Source organism: Danio rerio, chromosome 13 (assembly GCF_049306965.1).
Source record: "Danio rerio strain Tuebingen ecotype United States chromosome 13, GRCz12tu, whole genome shotgun sequence".
NCBI lineage: Eukaryota > Metazoa > Chordata > Actinopteri > Cypriniformes > Danionidae > Danio > Danio rerio.
Window position 1 is genome coordinate 6,170,532 of NC_133188.1, and position 18,974 is coordinate 6,189,505.

At 38.1% G+C, this 18,974-nt stretch overlaps 1 long non-coding RNA gene across 1 annotated transcript in view; it reads left to right on the forward strand.

The window, feature by feature from the left end:
- LOC141377107 (uncharacterized) overlaps nt 1-18,974 on the forward strand; it is a 477,282-nt gene that overhangs the window by 455,050 nt on the left and 3,258 nt on the right. The window contains exons 2-3 of the long non-coding RNA XR_012389114.1: nt 18,111-18,366; nt 18,746-18,856. This is a non-coding gene — a long non-coding RNA (uncharacterized lncRNA). The remainder of the gene's footprint in view (nt 1-18,110; nt 18,367-18,745; nt 18,857-18,974) is intronic.

Genomic DNA, 18,974 nt, shown 5'->3' on the forward strand with positions numbered 1-18,974 from the left:
CGTAATAAGCCCAGTAAAGCAGCTAGAACTCAGCACAGTTAAAAACGTGGCAGATTACCTCAGAAATATAGGCTATATGTCATATATGACATATTATATACATCACTTTTGATAAATTTTTAAATGTGTGTTGCATGTAAATGATATATTTAATTTCTCCGCGTACCACTAGAAGGAAGCCCGCGTACCACTAGTGGTACACGTACCACAGTTTGAGAACCACTGGCGTAGTGTATGACAAAGTTTCAGTCGACGTCATTTTCGCTCGAGCAAATGTCTACAGTAAAGCTGTACTACGGGACGCTTGCATATCATATGAGAAGCACTTCTCACAAAACAGAAGCTTTACACACAAATACTTGTGTATAAATGTTTATTACTAACTTTTCTAAGATTTGATTATAAATGCAGATCAGTGACAGCGTGAAATAGCCTACCGTAAGTCTGCAATTATATAAAATAAACAAATGGATATATATATGAACACATACAGCCCCTTACAGTCTGCGATATGTTACCAACTACAAAAAAACTACACACAGCAGACATTTAGTCCTTATTTAGGTTCAAAAACAACAGGAAATATAGCCCACAGTCAGTGAAAACCTCTCATCTGAGTCTTTAATCTTCAGCAGCACATGTAGTCTTTTGCTAGAGAGTAATTTCATCTTTCTGAGTCCATAATAGTCCAAAAGGTGAAGATAATAGTTAAACGTGGCAGTTTATTCACGTTTGCTGAAAAAGTAATGTGCTCCTTTTTTTCCGGCTTCTCATTTGTTTTTCCGCGCTTCACTCTCGCGTTTGTCAGTATCCGACAGGATCAGGTTTCAAAAGCCTGTCAATAATCAAGCGCACGTTATTATCATGAGCTCAAGAAGTTTGTTAATTCAGATATAGACGCGCGGCGAGCGCAAGCAAGAAATCGAAACCGCTCGCGCTTCAGACTGGCTCGTAAAAAACTAAGGGGCACAGGGTAAATCTGCTCTTCTTCTTGGCTTTGTGGCTGTTCATGAAGACGACGACAAGGTTTGTTTGAGCCTGGGTCGACCATGGCTCGTTAGTATATATATTTACACTATAAAGATCTCTCGGCTGTGTGTGTTTTATTCATGGCGGCTCTTTTGTTTTCATTTTGGCTAGTTGCGTAAGCGAATGACGTATCTTTGTAAGCCAATAGCGTTCAGCTGCATGTCTAGCTCCGCCTACTTTCGAAAGGGTGCCGAAAAAGTGGTATGGTTTGGTTTGGTATACCTTTTGACAGTGGAAACGGCCATAAAAGCGTACCAAACCAAACCGTACCGTACCACTCAGTGGAAACGGGCCATAAAGTAGACTATCATTCATTCAGTCATTTATTTCCCTTTAGCTTATTACCCTTTATTATTCTGGGGTCATCACAGCAAAATGAACTGCCAACTTCTCCAGCATATGTTTTACACAGCGGACGCCCTTCCAGCTGCAACCCAGCACTGGGAAACAAACATACACACAAGGCCAATATCATTCATTCATTCATTCTTTTTCTTTTGGGCTTAGTAACTTTATTAATACTGGGTCGCCACAGCAGAGTGAACCGCCAATTTAGTTTATTTAATTCACCTATAGCGCGTGTCTTTGGACTGTGGGGGAAACCGGAGCCACACAGTGAGAACATGCAAACTCCTCACAGAAATGCCAACTGACCCAGTTGGGACTCAAACCAGTAACCTTCTCACTGTGAGGCGACAGGAGAAATCTCCTCAGGTCTTTCTTCTTCATTCAGACATTTTGACTTCCAAACGCGTCTTTAAGTTCAGTGTTGTTGCAGATGAAATATAACACAGAGAATGCGACTTAAATATTTTCCAGTGGGCTAGATATTGACATGCTGTCATTCAAACATCTTTACTGAAGCCTCTCTACTTGACTGTTGGTCTTGACGTCCATCATGTTTGTAGTTTATTTACACTTTTCACAAGCGTTTGTAGTTGTAATCGAATTCGCATCCAATGCGCAATGTATTGTGGGCAATATCAGCGGTTAGAGGCTGTTTCTCAATTCCAAGAACGCAGAGAACGGACTTGTGTTCTTGTGGAGACCGGTCTTGCCAGGTGTCCTCGGAAGAACGAACTCGGGAGACCGTGAGGGCAGGGAACGCGTCCTTTGAGAATTGAAATGCTGCGTTCTTCCTGATGGTCACATGACCTTCACGTGTTTTAAATGGTAAGTTATTTAAACATTACAGCCTTCATACAACGATTTATTGTTTTCCCCCTTTTCAAAATATATACTTTGCATAAAAACATTATAAATATATGTTGCACAGTATAAATAAAACCGTTTTTAATACGAATTTCAGCAAACAAACACCCTTAATGTGTTTATTCCTTTATTAAGATGTCCATGCTAATGTTTACTTTCACTGTTTCATTTAGCGAAACTCCTGAGGTAAATAAGTCATATCTCTGAACTTTAAAGGGTCACGAAACACCAAAACACATTTTTTGAGCTGTTGACAGTCGTATATGTGTCCCACACTGCTAAAAACACTATTAGGACACCTATATTTCACTAAAAAGTGTAAATTGGTTGTTTTGCGTTATTTCAAGCAAATTCATACTTCCTGTTTGAAACAAATTTTTGAAGCTGCGTCACGGTCATGACATAATAGCGTTGTATTCCAGTGTGCAGACTGGGCGTCTGTGCCAGAGTGTGTCTTATTACGTCTTACAGTGTGATGCATTAATGCATGAGTAAGGCTTGGTTCAAACCAATCAGCGCGCTCTATTGTGCAACTTCATTAATATTCATTTCTGTGTTTACACGACATGGACGCCACGTTGTGTTGGCAAAACAAGCGTGAAGTGTTGCTTTTATAGTTTGCTGCCGTTGAGTTTCGTTTTCTTTTTCTCTCTGTGAGAGCTCAGACTCACGTGTGGATTAACAGTGTACGCGACGCTCGACAACAATAACTTACGTGTCTAAGGAGGATTATTGTTTACCTGAGAGCTGTTTTCATCTGCAAACGCTGAGATCGGATACGCTTGTAGTCTCCTCTTAATAAAGACGCGGCTCTAGTTGCTGGTGATTGTCCTGTCTCTACAGATTTGGTAAGTGAGCGACCAGTGCTCTTTGTTTATTCAGTTTGTTCGTATCGAACTAAGTTAACTATTGCACCGTAACATGTTAGGATCACAACCAAACTTTAACCTCGTGTAGGGTTTTTAACCGCATTTAGTGACCGGAATAACACACGCGGCTTTCTGACGCTACCTGCCGTGTGCATCTAAGTTTCCGGAAAATGCAGAGGTTTTTTTTTCTCTCATTCGCCGTGCGGTATCAAACATTGCATGAAAAATACACGCTTAGAGCAGTTCCTCGAATCAAATGTCTCGTTTGTCGCGAGGGGCATGAATGAATTCCTTGAATGAAAGAGCCAAACTGCAGTTAAAGTCCACCATTTAATAATTTGGCAAATAATTCCACTACCGATGTCCATGTAGGTTAAACACCATCACTTTCTACTGTGTGTGTGTGTATTTTGACTGAAACTCGCGCGTGCCCAAATAGACACTCCCACACCCTCCCACTTTAGTTCCTCCGACACTCCCCCCTAAACAGAGCTGGACACGCCCACTTTTCTGACTTTTTCCAAAGTAGAGGTGTGAAACACCCTGCTGAAACGAGGGGGTTTCATGGCCCTTTAATAATAAATCTAAATTAAATACTGTGCTTCCCACCTCCAGTCGCAATGACTTCTGGGACTTCCAGAGCGAGATCGGTGCTCAAGTCTGCATCGGTGCGTCCTCGATATCAAGATCACATCCGGGAAGTTTCACGCGTCCTCCGTACTTGCGGTCTTGAGTATTGGAACTGAACTTAGGCAGCTGATGATGATGTTACACGAGAACACGAGGACGCAAGACCGCTGAAGAACGCATATTGAGAAACAGCCAAAGTGTAGAGCGTCTACACTTAAGTTATTTACCGGAAATAGCAAGCCATCCGGGACCCTCTGGCAAACTCTTTTCGACATATTAAGGTTAGGGACATACAAAGGGCCTACTTACACTATGCTATCCGTACTGTGCCCAGGCCCGTTTCCCAGATCGTTTGAAAAGTGTGAGTGCGCTGAAATGGGCTCAGGCACAATTCACTTGGCCGGCCCTGGCCTGGTGGCCTGAGCGCGATTCACTTGGGCTTTGGCGCGGTACGTTTGTATGTGAGTGCAAAACCCGCCTGAAACTGAAAGCGAGATGTATGGATTTATTAATCATTCTTACTCTTCAGTGATCGCAAATTGCCTTAGTTTAATAAATATGCAGACCCCTCACTGCACGACAGCTGCACCTTCAGCAAACCTCCTAATTCCTGCAGGATGAGGACTTTATGATTGTTTATAAGCGTCAAAAGTGGCTGATCTGTACGGTGAAATATCTGACTGCGTGTCACCGCATCCCTAAGGACTAAAGCAATATAACTAGAGAAATGTCCACTGTGCTGAGTGAGAGCGCTTACTGAACAGCGCAGCATCGATGACGTAAGCGTGCCCAGGCCTGATTGTAATGTAAGTGTTGGCCGTCGGGGCAACTGTAGTGTGAGTACGCCCTAATTCTTTTTTCATATACTATTTAGGACGGATAGTATGCCGATTGAGACGCAGCATCTGATTACATTTTGCCATAAGTGCCAAATCCTTGCCTTAAATGGCCCATTTATGAATTAGAATATTTGGCCCCCGTTTGCCATTGTACAGGTGGGCCACTTCAGGCTCACGTTCATTTTGTCAGGGCCAAAGAAAGACCACCAGTGCTGCATAACTGTCTAAAATGGTCCACATTCGTATGTTATCTGGGTAGTTACTCTGTAAAAAAACACTGGGTTGTTGTAACTCAATGTTGGGTGAAAAATGGACAAACCCATTTTTGGGTAATTTTTTTTTCAATTAAGTTTAAATTGCACTTTTTAACAGACACACTCTCTTTCTCACACACACACACACACACATGATGCACAGACAGTAGTAGTGTATGACAGCTCACTTTTTTCCCTCTCTCTTGGCTGAAAAACATTCTCTCTCACACACACACACACATGTGCGCACACACACACACACATATTCGAGGCCCCAGACAAAGTCAGAATTAAATTTAGCTCAGTTGTGATTTACTGGAGCCTGTGCGTCCAGTCGTTGCTGGAAAAGCTCATGTCACAAAACAAAAGAAGGCGCAGAAAACCCCACAGATTGCATGCGGTGGTCAACCCCTCCCCAGCATCCAAACCAGCCTCATTCCCTCACACACACACACACATTTGAGCAACTCTGCTGGTGATGAGTCAAATATATTTCACTGCGAGACTCTCGGGGAAACCAATGGCGCAATAAAGCACAATAAAAGAGGACAAAGCCCTGCAGAAGCTCGGACAGCCTCTTATTATCGTCTCTTTTTCAGCAACACCCCTCTTGACATTATTCGGGGAGCTTTGTTTCTGAAGACTCTGGAAAGCAATCAAACCCTGTTGCTTTAAATAAGCGTTACTGGTTAAAGATTGCTTCTTGCAGAAAGCGGTTTACTTAGCAGCTCTGCTTTATGAACAGGCTCCAGCAGATTTCTGTGTTAGCTGAATAGGAGCTTTGATAGCAGGATCTGATGTGTATATAGGGCTGGAGGAATAATATGAACTGTGGATCATGAATATTAATTAGGTGGGGTGTAAGTGGGTGCTGGACAGAACAGGATTAACACTTGTGCTTTGAATGTCAGTTCAATGTCATCAATATAAGTTGGTGAAGGTTTATTCTTGGTCTTAAAGTGATGGCTCCCCTCAAAAATGACAACACACACATACACTGTAAAAAAAAAAGCTGAGTTCTTCCACATAATTCCTTGATGTTGTCCCAACCCAAATCAATTAAAGGTGCAGTATGCAAGTTTGACATCCAGTGGCTGAACTAAGTATTGCACACCTGGTTCAAAACACATGCAAGCGCAGGTTGCCAGATTGATGACACCAACAGCAGTATGCCTGACTAGTCATCCTAAAGGCTGATTTAAGTCTTGTTCAAAAAAAAAATTGAAGAAAAATTTTCCATAATAAAAGGAATTTTGAACATCTGAAATTCCTATATTTTAAACGGCTTCTATTTCTTTCAGCTAAACAACAGAAAACTGACCATGATCAGCTCAGGTACACCGCATTTGCTTTATTCAGTGTGTAATGTTAATAATGTGAGTTTAAACGGCATGTTACATGACATTTATTGCCATACTACTGAAAGCAGCAGCAGATAGTTCACCTCCAACCCACGCTCATTCTGAAAATGTAGTCCTGTGGATGTTTCTGGAGACTGTGAAATACACCCTGGGAGGTGCGTATTTTTGCAGTTTTTGTTTTAGCGAATCCGCAAGAGGCTGCTGTGTGCACTTTTTCGCATCTCAGGGCCTACTCACACTATGCCATCCGTACCGTTGCCAGGCCCGTTTCCCGGATCGTTTGAGAAGTGTGAGTGTGCTGAATCTGGCTCAAGCACGGTTCACTTGGCCGGCCCTGGCCCGGTTGGAAGAGGTGTGCCTGAGCGCGGATCACTTGGGCTTTGGCGCGGTACGCTTGTGTGTGAGTGCAAAACGCGCCAAAGCCCGAAACCGAAAGCGAGACGTGACTTTTAAGGGGCTGTTTCATATGGATTTATTAATCATTCTTACAGTTCAGTGAACGCAAACTGCCGTAGTTTATTAAAGACGCAAACTCCTCACAGCACGCCAGCTGCGCGCCTTCAGCAGACCTCCTCATTCCTGCAGCACGAGAGCTTTATGATTGTTTATGAGCGCCAAAAGTGGCGGATCTGTTCGGCGAAATATCTGACTGCGTGTCACCGCATCCCTAAGGACTGTTTGGCGAAATATTTGACGGCATATCAAACGACTGAAACGATACAACTAGAGAAATCTCCACTGTGCTACTGGGTGAGAGCGTATGGCAAGCCGTTTTAGCATTTAAACCTTGTTCTGACTATCTATAAATATATTTAGAGATATCTCTAATTATATTTTGACTAGTCATAATTATAATTCGACTAGTCAGAATGACAATTAGAGATATCTGCAATTACAATTGTACTAGTACGAAATCAGATTGGAGATATCTGCAAATATATTATGACTAGTCATATTCCTCCATTGACTTCCATTGAAAAATATTTGCAGATATCTCTAAATGAGTTTTGACTCGTAAAAAATCCAGTTCAAAATATCTACAACTGTAATTCGACTATTAGTAAATTAATTAGAGATATCTTCAAATATATTTGTAAATATCTCTAAATATGATGAATTAAAGACATCTCCAAATGTATTATGACTAGTCAAAACTCATTTAGAGATATCTGCAAATATTTTTCAATGGAAGTCAATGGAAAAATATGACTAGTCATAATATATTTGCAGATATCTCCAATCTGATTTCGTACTAGTACAATTGCAATTGCAGATATATCTAATTGTCATTCTGACTAGTCGAATTATAATTATGACTAGTCAAAATATAATTAGAGATATCTCTAAATATATTTATGGAGTCAGAACAAAGATTTAAATGCTTAAAAGGCTTGCCATAGAGAGTGCTTCTGTACAGCGCAGCAGCGATGACGAAAGCGTGCCGAGGCTCGGAGACGGGAGGGGGGACAAGCGTGCTTTGGCCCGGTTCGAGGCAACTGTACCTAGTGTGAGTACGGCCTCATTTGCTTCTTGCGAGTGCTGTTCGCACCCGCACTTTTCTTGCATAAAACCACCAGAGGCCGCTGTCCACCGACTGAACGATTGACTGGGCAACTGGCCAATCGACTGACCCACCCTCCTCCTTCCCTAAACCCAACCAATTTTACTGATTGACCTGCCCGCCCACTTACTTCCCGAAACCTAGTCGACAATTTACAAAAGCCGTCCAGAAAAGAAAAGCTCTCGCCTGATTTTTACCACGTTTTCTGATTTTACCACATTCTCACCCTGTTCTTTACCCGTTCATTTTATTTTTTGAATTCTGTTTTTGTCTTACCTGATTTCTGAAACCCGGTCGTCGTCGTCATCGTGGTCATCTCCTACGATGAGCTTACCAGACAAACTGGTTGCGGTGGGAAAACCTTCCACACGGAGGTAATCGGTCAGCCAGTAAGCGCCAAAAGGAACGTCATCATACCGCCCCGTAGCATTCGCTTAAAAAAAATTAAATGCAGCCATACAAACCTCCGGCTACATTGATTCACGGTCTCCAGAAACGTCCGAGGGACTAAATTTTTATAAAACAATTAAGTTGTTCCCAAAGAACTCAATAATTGTGTTAAATAATGTTTTGTGTGTGTGTATAACATATAAGTCATTTAAATTAACAAACGAAATATGTTAATATCAATAGTATTTGATATTTTTCATATAAAATAATGTTTTCTTTTTTCTAATAGACGGACAGACGGACAGACAGACAGGTGATGATAGATAGATAGATAGATAGATGGATGGATGGATGGATGGATGGATGGATGGATGGATGGATGGATGGATGGATGGATGGATGGATGGATGGATGGATAGATAGATAGATAGATAGATAGATAGATAGATAGATAGATAGATAGATAGATAGATAGATAGATAGATAGATAGATGATGGATGGATGGATGGATGGATGGATGGATGGATGGATGGATGGATGGATAGATAGATAGATGATGGATGGATGGATGGATGGATGGATGGATGGATAGATAGATAGATAGATAGATAGATAGATAGATAGATAGATAGATAGATAGATAGATAGATAGATAGATAGATAGATAGATAGATAGATAGATAGATAGATAGATAGATAGATAGATGATGGATGGATGGATAGATAGATGATAGATAGATAGATGGATGGATGGATGGATGGATGGATGGATGGATGGATGGATGGATGGATGGATGGATGGATAGATAATGAAAAGTTCTGAATGCCGTCACAGTAAGTTGTATAAAACAGAAAACATACTAAACATCTTTAGCTCGACAGCTCTATATTTTAAAACATTTTAACTGAGACGAGGAATGTGACCTCTCTTCTACCCTGAAGCCCCAATTACCCATAATGACATAGGGCGAATGATAAAATCCTGCCGCTTTCATCTGCCAAAGATTTATGCAATTCAAAATAGGAATTGGTGGTCTTTTCCCTCAATCGTTACCCCTTATTATGTTTCTCGCAAGTATGTTTTGGGCCGATAGGAAGTGTGGTGCATTCACTGCGCCATCTGGAGCGTCCAGAAGCATCCCGGGTCCGGCGTTTAGCTGGAGTGTGAGACGGACCCTCGGCAGCTCATGTGTTTGTAGTTGGGCAGGAGTCACCCCCTCCTGGGCCGCGTTCTGCATGCAACGCTCCAGCTCAACAACTGCAAATTACATGTGCGTTTTAAAAGCCAGCGGGATAAACTGGCTTCCTAATGCTCCAAACATGTTTTCCCACCCTGCGCCTCCCCAACCCCATGACCCCCCGATGGAAACGTACACACTTCCCTGTGAAGGCTTTAATTCCACACAGATGGCAGCCTGAGCCGTGATCTGCCTCTGATCATTGGTTTAGAAACAGCAACAGTCTCTGGATCAACTCTCAGGAATCAACCCTCACTGATCACTCACCCTATAATCCTTGAGGAGTGCACTACATAGAGCACCACTGTCAGGATAAAATGGTGGCCATTGGGTTAGTTTTGGGCTAGTTTTCAGTGGCCATTGGGGGAGTTTTCTCTGGCTCTCGAGTTAGTTTTGATCTAGTTTTGACTGGTCATTGGGCTAGTCTGTGAAGGCTTTAATTCCATACAGATAGCAACAATCTCTGAATTAACTCTCAGGAATCAACCCTCACTGATCACTCACCCTATAATCCTTGTAGAGCACCACAGTCAGGCTAGTTTTAACTGGCTATTGTGCTCGTTTTTGGTTAGATTTGACTTACCATTGGGTTAGTTTTGACTGACCATTGGGTTAGTTTTTTGCTAGTTTTGACTGGCCTTTGGGCTAGTTTGACTGTCAATTGGGTTAATTTTGTAGTAGTTTTGATTGTCCGATTAGGCTAGTTTTTTGGCGAGTTTTGATTAATCAATGGGTTAATTTTTAGTTTTGTTTGCCCATTTGGGCTTATTTTGGGCAAGTTTTGATTGGCTATTGGGTTAGTTTTTAGCTAGTTTTCAGTGGCCATTGGGCTAGTTTTCACTGGCCATTGAGTTAGTTTTGTGCTAGTTTTGACTGGTCATTAGGCTAGGTTTTGGCTAGTTATGACTGACCATTGGGTTAGTTTTTTCGCTAGTTTTGACTGGCCATTGGATTAGTTTTGAGCTAGGTTTCAGTGGCCATTGGACTAGTTTTGACTGGCCATTGGGTTAGTTTTGACTGTCAATTGAGTTAATTTTGGGCTAGTTTTGGCTAGTTTTGATTGGACAATGGCTACTTTTTGGCTAGTTTTGCTTGCTCAGTTGTTTTGACTGTCCATTCGGCTTGTTTTGACTTGCAATTGGGTTGATTTTGTGCTAGTTTTCTTTGTCCATTTAGACTAGTCTTGTGGCTAGTTTTCATTGACCTAACGTGTTTGTTTTTTGCTAGTTTTGTTTGCCCATTTGGGCTTATTTTGGGCTAGTTTTGACTGCCAATTGGGCTAGGTTTGGGTTGTTTTGACTGGTCATCAGGCTAGTTTTTGAATAGTTTTGACTGGCCATTGGACTAGTTTTGCCTTGCAGTTGAGTTAATTTTGGCCTAGTTTTGATTGCCCATTTAAGCTAGTTTTTTGGCTAGTTTTGATTGGCCAATGGGCTAATTTTTGTCTAGTTTCGTATGCTCAGTTGGGCTTATTTTGGGCTGGTTTTGGGTTGTTTTGTCTGGTCATTGTGCTAGTTTTTGGCTAGTTTTGACTGGCTGTTGAATTAGATTTTGGCTAGTTTGGTATGTTTTGACGGACCGTCGGGTTAGTTTTGGGCTAGTTTTCAGTGGCCTTTTTTTATTTTATTTTGTTATTTTTTGACTGGCCATTGAGTTAGTTTTGTGCTTGTTTTGACTGACCATTGGGCTAGTTTTGACTGACATTTGGGTTAATTTTGGGCTAGCTTTGACTGCCCATTGGGCTAGTTTTTAGCTAGTTTTGACTTGCCAATATGTACATTTTTGGCTAGTTTTGTTTGCTCTTTTGGGCTAGTTTTAACTGGCCAATGGGTTAGTTTTGAGCTAGTTTTCAGTGGCAAATGGGCTAGTTTTGAATGGCCATTAAGCTGGTTTTTGGCTAGTTTTAACTGACCATTGGATCAGTTTGGGGCTGGTTTCGACTGGCTATTGGGTTAGTTTTGGGATGGTTTCGAATGGCCATTGGGCTAGTTTTTGGCTAGTTTTGACTGACCATTGGGTTAGTTTTGGGCTGGTTTCGACTGGCCATTGGGCTAGTTTTTGGCTAGTTTTGACTGACCATTGGGTTAGTTTTGGGCTGGTTTCGACTGGCTATTGGGCTAGTTTTTGGCTAGTTTTGACTGTCCATTGGGATAGTTTTGCTCTGAATACCTGCCTTTCCTGTTTATGACTCTATTTTGAGGTAAAGTCAATAGAGCCTCTCTGAAATATCTGAAAGAGAACACCCTAATGTCAGTCACATGCATGAAAGCCGGGGTGAAGGCATAGCATTAGGGGTCACATTCCTCTGAAGACACAGGACAGGAGGTGTTCGCTCTCAGGTGATGCGTCCATTATGATCATTCATGGTGGAGGTCATGGCTGTTATTCCTCACAGGTGCTCTTTGATCCTGAGGTCAGTGGCTTTAATGGCACATTTGCATCCTCCATGATTCACAGAGGCTTCAGTCTCCACGGCTCTGGCTTGAGTTGCCTTGATCCTGCAGTGGACGGTGAGGTGAGAGTGGAAAGTGTGAGCAAAGCTGGGGTTTCCTCTCTCTTTCAATAGTCATGCTAATTTTGGCTGCACATTTTTTAGCTTGGGATGCAGCTTCAGACACCTCTCACTGGAGATCAGACAGACGCCTGTTGACCGTTCAATTCAAAAGAATCCACACTTGCCTGTTTGTGAATTTTCATTTCTTAACCTGCATTTACGGTAAGTGTAGGTGTTGTGCGCAAAAGGAGAATTGCCACTTGGGGAAGTTTCCATAAACACTACTGTTCAAATGTTTGTTTGTTTGTTTGATTGTTTGTTTGTTTGTTTGTTTGTTTGTTTGTTTGTTTGTTTGTTTGTTTTTAAAGGAATTAGTACTTTTATTGAGTTAGAGCTAATAGGTTCTATTAAATGTGAAAGTAAAGATTATTTTGTAGTTATAACTGCATAAATTCGTTATATATATTTGCTTACTGGATTTTCCAATTTTTAGTTAATTTTACCATACATTAATGATAATTAAACATTATAACATGAAAATAACACAGTAATATCCAAATCCAAAGAAATTAGTACTTTTATTAGATATAGGGGTTCAATAAAATCAATTTAAATATGACAGTAAAGACTACATTGTATTAAGAACATTAATGCACTATATTTATTTGTTTACTTAAGGATTTTTCAATGTTAAGTTAATTTTACTATACATTTATAAAAACAAAACATTATAACATAGTAATAACACAGTAACGTTCAAAAATGTAAAGGAATTAGTACTTTTATTAGGTAGTGGTTCAATAAATTCAATTAAACGTGACAGTAAAGACAAAAAAAAAGACTAAAAACGACAAAATGGATGGTAATAAAACATCTATAACATGGTAATAACGCGGTGTTTTAACACTTCTGCATTTATTCATTAAAGTGAAGTTACTGAACGGTTTTAGTGTTTAATAAAATTATTAAGTTATGATGGTTGCCTTTTAACTTTTTCTCAAAATAAAATAACTGGATATTACAATTTTGCCATTTTTGTACTTGTCATAACTGAAAAGTTATTGATCACAGACAATTATTTTTATGGACCATTACTGTAAAATGGATTATTATTTTTTATTTATTATTTTATTACATATATGTTTTATAAATGTATTGAACTATTTATTTCTCAACTATGAATGACTAAAAAGACTAAAAGCAAATCTACCTACACTGTCAGAAAAAAAGGAACAGCGAGGTTACAATTTTGTTTCAAGAGAGAACAAAATATATAATTTTACCTTTAAAGGTGCCAAATTGGTCCTTTTCGGTACAATTTTGTACCCAAATGAACTATAAAGGTACAAACGTCGAGATTTAGGTTTGAAAGGTACATTTTTGTATCTTTTACAGCACATTTGGGTACAAAACTTTACCGTAAATGACCAGTTTGACACCTTTAAAGGTACAATTATATTATTTTGTTTCCCTATAGGAACAAAATTGTACCCTCAGCTCATGATAAGATCAAGACACTATATAACACTAATTTAAATGTATTAATACTTAACATTAATACTAAAATACATAACTTAAAGTTAATAAATTGATTTAATTAAATATTTTAATAATTACATTTTTATTCAAATCAAATTTTACCTAAAAAATATGTGGTCCTAATGATTATTGACTATCAAAGAACATTTTCCAGTTATGAGTGCCTTACAGGTTGTGTTTACCAAAAGCATAAACATATTGCGTTAAAACAAATTACAACTCCACTTGAGGATGTTGTGGAGGAATCTACTGATGTTGAGGAAGAGACTACTGATGCTTTTGGTTTTCTGCACTGTTGTAGCAAATACCTTATAATGGGTATACCCAAATAAACTTATAAATAAATGATCTATAATAGTAATAAAACATATATAAGATAGTAATAACACAGTACCATTTTAAATGTTTACATATTTATGCATTAACTCATTAATAAGACGTTATTGATTACACAAAATATGGTTTTAGTTAAATAGTCAATGGTTACCGGTCTTAAGCTTTCTTCAAAAAATCTTCTTTTGTGTTTTTTAACTGAACAAAGAAACTCATAAAAGTTTGGAACCACTTGAGGGTGAGTAAATATTGTGTAAAGTTTCATTTTTGAGTGAACTATCCCTTTAATTTACTCACCCTCAGGTCATCCAAGAAGTAGGTGACTTTTTTTCTTCAATAGATTAAATAATATTTTCAGAAACACTAGCTGGGTTTCCATCCTCTGAATCTTTTTTAAATTATCTATCTATCTATCTATCTATCTATCTATCTATCTATCTATCTATCTATCTATCTATCTATCTATCTATCTATCTATCTATCTATCTATCTATCTATCTATCTATCTATCTATCTATCTATCTATCTATCTATCTATCTATTTAGTTGTTGGCGCTATCCCTTTAAGAAGTAGCATTGACGGGAGCTGCTAATGTGACAGCCAGAATCTCTCCATAAAGCAGGTCAGCGGTCAGTCTTTACACCCATCATTTGAGTCAGGAAGAGGTGCCGATTTTCCGTGCTGTGACCCAGGACGTCCTGATCTTTTACAGAGCATAACTGTCTCAGCAGGGTTAAAATATTGGAAGCAGGTTAGACAGCAAAGCCTGGAGCTGAAGGAGGCCCGCGGCCTCAGGAGAAACAGGGTAATAGCGCAGTAAAGCAGACTTGGGTGCGTGACAGGGCTTTGATAAAGTCACACAGCTTCCTCTTCACAGAAATGTGTCAAACGCTGGGTTTTTCTCAATGAGGCGCTTCAGACCCGTGCGTTGTTCTGTATGTCTCCTTAATACAGACTCTCATTAAACAGAGAGGCGATAATAGAAGCAGCAGGCCAAGGGTAAGAGTTGGAGAGTTGTGTGTGTTTGCTTTTGTTCTGCTCATTTAGCACAAAGACATCACAAGCCCCACAGAAAGGCGGTAATATCCAAGTTGCATCTCACAGTACATTGCATACATTTTTAAAAAATAATACAGAACTCAAGTAATAATATAGGCTTTTAAATAATATCGGATACATTTTTTTTTTACCCTATATATATAGTCATACAGCTGAAGGCAGAATTATTACACCTATATATTATCTCACTCTCTCTCTCTCTCTCTCTCTCTCTCTCTCTCTCTCTCTATATATATATATATATATATATATATATATATATATATATATATATATATATATATATATATATATATATATATATATGTATATAGAGGGAGAGAGAGAGAGAGAGAGAGAGAGAGGGCGAGGCAGTGGCACAGTAGGTAGTGCTGTCGCCTCACAGCAAGAAGGTCGCTGGTTCGAACCTCGGCTCAGTTGGCGTTTCTGTGTGGAGTTTGCATGTTCTCCGTGCCTTTGCGTGGGTTTCCTCCGGGTGCTCTGGTTTCCCCCACAGTCCAAAGACATGTGGTACAGGTGAATTGGGTAGGCTAAATTGTCCATAGTGTATGAGTGTTTGTGTGAATGTGTGTGTGTGGATGTTTCCCAGAGATGGGTTGCGGCTTGAAGGGCACCCGCTGCATAAAAACTTGCTGGATAAGTTGGCGGTTCATTCCGCTGTGGCGACCCCGGATTAATAAAGGGACTAAGCTGACAAGAAAATGAATGAATGAATATATATATATATATATATATATATATATATATATATATATATATATAGAGAGAGAGAGAGAGAGAGAGAGAGAGAGAGAGAGAAAATCAGAGTTGAAGTCAGAATTATTAGCCCCACTTTGATTTTTATTTTTAATTTTTTTATATTTTCCAAAAGATGTTTATCAGAGCAGGGAAATTTTCACAGTATGTCTGATAATATTTTTCTTCTGGAGAAAGTCTTACTTGTTTTATTTCAGCTTAATTAAAAGCAGTTTTTAATTAAAAAAAAAAAAAACATTTAAGGTCAAAATTATTAGCCCCTTTAAGCGATATTTTTTCCATAGTCTACAGAACAAACCATCATTATAGAATAGCTAGCCTAATTACCCTAACCTGCCTAGATAACCCTTATTAACCTGGTTAAGCCTTTAAATGTCACTTTAAGCTGTATAGAAGTGGTTTGAAAAAATATCTAGTAAAATATTATTTACTGTCATCATGGCACAGATAAAATAAATCAGTTATTAGAGATGAGTTATTAAAACTATTATGTTTAGAAATGTGTTGAAATAATCTTCTCTTTGTTAAACCGAAATTGGGAAAAAAAAAACAGCGGGGCTAATTATTCTGTCTTCAATCCACTCTCAGAAATAAAGCTACAAAACCTGTCACTGGGGTGCCTTTTCAAAAGGACAACACTTTGATGCCTTAAAAGTCCACATAGATATTTACATTAGATGTCCCTATGCTATTGTTCTCTTTTGGAAGAAATGTGTCAATACAGCCGCCATTTTAGTACAGGGTAGCGCTCCTTTGAGCCATAGACATATACATATATCTACACTAAATAAAGGCCCATATTAATACCTCAATTGTACATATTAGTACCTAAAACATGCAAAAATGTTCCACTTAAAATGTTTAGCTACTAATATATACGTTTAAGGAACTAATTTGGTACAAAAGTGAGGTAATTATACTCTATTGTTAGTTGTCTCATTAGAGCGCTGATTTCTTTCTTTTAAATTACTTACGCCATATAATATTCATTCAATCATTTTCTTTTCGGCTTAGTTCCTTTATTAATACAGGGTCGCCACAGCGTAATGAACCACCAACTTATTCAGCATATGTTTTATGCATGCCCTTCCAGCCGCAACCCATCTCTATGAAACATCCACACACACACTCATACACTACGGACAATTTACCCTACCCGATTCATCTGTGCCGCATGTCTTTGGACTGTGGGGAAAACCGGAGCACCCGGAGAATATCGACGCGAACGCAGGGAGAAAATGCAAACTCCACACAGAAATCCCAACTGACCCAGCCGAGGCTTGAACCAGCGACCCTCTTGCTGTGAGGCGACAGCACTACCTACTGCGCCACAGCATCGCCCCGCCATATAATATATTCATATTAAATTAAGTATATGTTGAAAAATTAAATTTATTTAGTTTTACATTTTCTTCAAAATTAATCCAAATATATAGTAGTGGCACAGTTGGTAGCACGATCACCTCACAGCAAGAAGCTCACTGGTTTGAGTAATTTGGCATTTCTGTGTGGAGTTTGCATGTTTCCCCGTGTTGGCGTAGGTTAGCTCCAGTTTCCCCAACAGTCCAAAGACGTGGTAGTGGTGAATTGAATAAGCTTAATTGGCTGTAGTGCATGTATGTGAATGCAAGAGTGTATGGGTGTTTCCCAATGTTGGGTTAATAAAATATAAAATAATATAATATAATATAAAATAATGGCGGTTCATTCCTCTGTGGCGACCCCGAATTAATAAAGGGACTAAGCCGACAAGAAAATAAATGAATATAATATAATATAATATAATATAATATAATATAATATAATATAATATAATATAATATAATATAACATAAAATAATATAATATAATATGACATAAAATAATATAATATAACATAATATAATATAATTTAATATAATATAATTTAATATAATATAATATAATATAATATAATATAATATAAAATAATATAATATAATATAATATAAAATAATATAATATAATATAATATAATATAATATAATATAATATGATATAATATAATATAATATAAAATAAAATAATATAATATAATATAACATAATATAAAATAAAATAATATAATATAATATAATGTAATAAAATATAATATAACATAATATAAAATAAAATAATATAATATAATATAATGTAATAAAATATAACATCATATAAAATAATATAATATAATATAATATAATATAATATAAAATAATATAATATAATATAACATAATATAATATAATATAATATAATATAATATAATATAATATAATATAACATAACATAATATAATATATTATAATATAATATAATATAACATAACATAATATAAAATAGTATAATATAATATAATATAATATAATATAATATAATATAATATAATATAATATAATATAATATAATATAAATCAGTCATATAAATAGGCTTGATTTTTCAATATTATTCTTTAGAAGTGTGATCAGAGTGTGCGTGTGTGTGTGTGTGTGTGTGTGTGTGTGTGTGTGTGTGTGTGTGTGTGTGTGTGTGTGTGTGTTTTCCAGGGTCTACCTGGTGTGTGTTTGGACTGCTGGAGTGTTTAGAGTGATTTCTCAGGACCCCTGCAGACACTTGAGGTGTGAATGAGCTTCATTTTCTCACCTCACGCACTTCTACATACAAATGGCTGCCCGTCACCTCTCAGAGACCCGGGAAAGAGACTACAGACAGACAGCACATCAACACAGACCTAGACATCTTCTACAACCACGAATCAGAATAATTTGGGACAGTATGGAAAATGCAAATAAAAAAAAGAAGGTATAGTGATTTTTAAATGTAGTTTGACTTGTATTTCAGCCAAATACAAGCCAACACATATCAGTGATTCAGCATCTACATTTAATAATGTTAAAGAGGTTATTTATGTATTAATTAGATTGTAAACCTTATCATTTCGCTGGAGTGCAGCGAGTGCACTATTCTGTGCTTCTGAATGGCTGTATTTAAATAGCTGTCATGTTTCGTCTGGTGCAAACAGCCAAATTGCTTAACTCTGCAAATCTTGTCACGCACTGTGTTGTTAAGACATGGGGTTACAATGTAACCTGCTCACCTAATGTTTACATTTGTAATATTTATATTATTTGCTAAATAATAACCACCTCATGTGGAACTCTGAATCTGTGTTTCTTTTCAGAGTCTGCTACTGACCACCGGGAGTCGCGTTTCAGTCCATACCTGTCAACCCTCCTGTTTTTCTAGGATTCTCCAGTATTTTACAGTTCTATCCGGCTTTCATCCCGTAAAGGTATTTTCCCATATTTCTCCCATTTATTTATTTATTTTTTTGTCTTTCTCTGAAGGTTGGCAATAAATATTAAAGGGCCAATCCTCCCTATATGCAACCCATCCCGCCAAACCACCAG